At 38.3% G+C, this 2,874-nt stretch overlaps 1 pseudogene; it reads right to left on the bottom strand.

Annotated features, from left to right (window-relative positions):
* Nucleotides 1-1,514: 1,514 nt before the first annotated feature.
* Nucleotides 1,515-2,411, bottom strand: LOC138922903 (olfactory receptor 14I1-like; annotated as a pseudogene).
* Between the last annotated feature and the right edge of the window lie 463 nt (nucleotides 2,412-2,874).

The raw sequence follows: 2,874 nt of genomic DNA, 5'->3' as shown, positions 1-2,874 counted from the left end.
TCAAGGCAAGGGAAAACAGGATTGAAACAAAAAAACAGCTCACTAATTGGGAAAAAATATTTACAAGACACTTATCCAACAAAGGGTTAATCTCCATAATATACAAAGAACTCACACGGCTTAACAACAAAAAAACAAACAACCCGATCAAAAAATGGGCAGAGGACATGAACAGACATTTCTCAAAAGAAGATATGAATATGGCCAATAGACACATGAAAAGATGTTCATCATCGCTAATCGTCAGGGAAATGCAAATCAAAACTACACTAAGATATCACCTTACACCCGTTAAATTGGGAAAAACATCCAAAACCAAGAGCGACAAATGTTGGAGAAGTTGTGGAGAAAAAGGAACCCTCATACACTGTTGGTGGGAATGCAAACTGGTACAGCCACTACGGAAAACAGTATGGAGATTTCTCAAAAAGTTAAAAATAGAAATACCCTATGACCCAGCCATCCCATTAATGGGTATCTATCCTAAGAACCTGCAATCAGAAATCTCAAGAGTCCGTTGCACCCCTATGTTTATTGCAGCATTATTTACAATAGCCAAGACGTGGAACCAGCCTACATGCCCAGAAACTGATGATTGGATAAAGAAGATGTGGTATATATACACAATGGAATACTACTCAGCCATAAAATAAGACAAAATTGGCCCATTCACTGCAACTTGGATGGACCTTGAGGGTATTATGTTAAGTGAAATAAGCCAGTCAGAGAAAGACGAACTGTATATGACTCCACTCATAGGCGGAAGTTAGTATATTGATAAGGAGATCTGATCGGTCGTTACCAGGGAAAAGGGGGGGTGGGGGGAGGGCACAAAAGGGGAAGTGCTGTACCCACAACATGACTAACAGAAATGTACAACTGAAATCTCACAAGGTTGTAATCTATCATAACATTAATAAAAAATATATATAGATATATAAAGTATTTAGACTACGGTCTGATGTAAAGTGGATATTATACATTTATTTGTTTTTATTGTTACTATTACAGCATTTCAAAAGTGAAACATGGTGATTTAAATAGATGCCAAAAAAGAGTGTTGATGAAACTTGGCTCAATTTCCTGAATGATTTATAGAATAACATTAACTCCTGTCCTCTGTAACTGATTTGCTTGTTTTATGTTCTCTTTCCTGAGAAGGTAAATTAGGTACTAAAAACAGATGTGCATATCTGTCTGTCCCCTTCCAACAAATGCACAGTAACGTTAGTGTAGGGCTACAGGTTCAGTATAAGGTATTTAAATGAGTTGGAAGATAAATGGGACGAGAATGAATGGATCACCACGGAAGGTTGTAGTTACACAACTTTGGAATATTTCCTATCAATAGATTTTTATTTTTTGCAGGAACATTTGCATTTCTTTCTAAATCCAGAGCATGAAACATTTCATTCTGCCATTCAACAGTTTTTTTCAATATTATTTGTCTGTCATAAAGTGTTTGGATCTCCTGGCCTTTGGTTAGCAGAGACCATTAGCAGAGACCAGGTGTTCTACTTTTGCAGAGGATTTATCTTCCTAAACAGTCTCCAGACAGCACCTTTGATCTCCTTGTTTCTAAGACTGTATATGATGGGATTCAGGAAGGGAGGCAAAACTGTATATTCATCAAATCTCGAATGGAAGAAGTTTTGGTAATTGACCCTAAGGCAGCAAAGAGCCCTGTGGTGAGGAAGAGGATGATGACAGTCATCTCGTCTTTCTCCTGAAGGGATTCTGAGCACTGTTGAGAAGATCTGGATATAGGAGGTGATTATAAGAACAAAGCATATCAGCACCAAGCTGGAGCTCAGAGCTAGGGTCACAAACTGAACAAAGAAAACATCACAGGAAACCAGGGCCAACATGTGAGGGATGTCACAGAAGAACTGGTGGATCATGTTGGATCTTGAAATGGGCTCCCAAAACATGTTCCCAGTGTGGACTGCTGCATAAGATAAACAACTTAGCCAGGCAATGACTGCCATATGGTGGCATTTTCCTGATGTCATAGTGGCTCCATATTGGAGGGGGTGGCAAATGGCAACATAGCGGTCATAGGACATGACAGTGAGAAAGGCCAGTTCAGCAGATGCAAAAGCAAAGAAAAAGTAGACTCGAGACACACAGCCAAGATAAGAGATGGAGCAGCTGTGGGTCAGGGAGCTGTGGACTGACTTAGGCACGGTGACTGAGATGTAGCACAAATCCAAAAAGGAGAGGTTCCTTAGGAAGAAGTACACGGGCATGTGAAGATACTGATGAAGAGTAATGAGCATGATGATGAGAAGGTTCTCCACCAGAGCTGCCAGATAAATCAGCAGAAACAGTCCAGCAAGTAGCATCTGTAGCTCCCAGACATCAGAAAACCCCATGAGGAGGAATTCTGTCACTTCCGTGAGATTGTCCATTGGGTAGGTAAATCTATGTCCTGATTGTTAGCGGAAAAATATGAAAAGATTAAAAATGAGGCAAATAAAAATGAACACAATGTTGTATTAATACAATATTATAAAAATAATATTCCTCTAATTGAAGTAGTCAATATCTTCTACATTGCTTAAGCAAATGCAGTGATGGTAGATGAATTTTTCACATAAGAAGATTCTGAGTGAGGTATGTCTAAGACTTTAATAGTTAAGTAAGTAAATTCCCAGAGCTTTTGATTAGAATTGCATATTTACTGTGAAGTACTCCTCAAAACATGAGATCAAGACTTTTTCATCAAATAGGGTGCTTGTTATAGATATAGATTTTCAGGTCCCAAGGAAAATCTACTAAATAAGAATTTGTGAGATAAAACCAACAATTTTCCTTCTATACAATTTCTGGGTATATTTTTAATACAAAGCTTGGAAGAATTATAATGGTTGC

Source organism: Equus caballus, unplaced genomic scaffold, assembly GCF_041296265.1.
Source record: "Equus caballus isolate H_3958 breed thoroughbred unplaced genomic scaffold, TB-T2T haplotype1-0000016, whole genome shotgun sequence".
Taxonomy (NCBI): domain Eukaryota; kingdom Metazoa; phylum Chordata; class Mammalia; order Perissodactyla; family Equidae; genus Equus; species Equus caballus.
The sequence above is the reverse complement of the archived record's forward strand: the minus strand, read 5'-3'. Positions and strand labels throughout refer to the sequence as shown.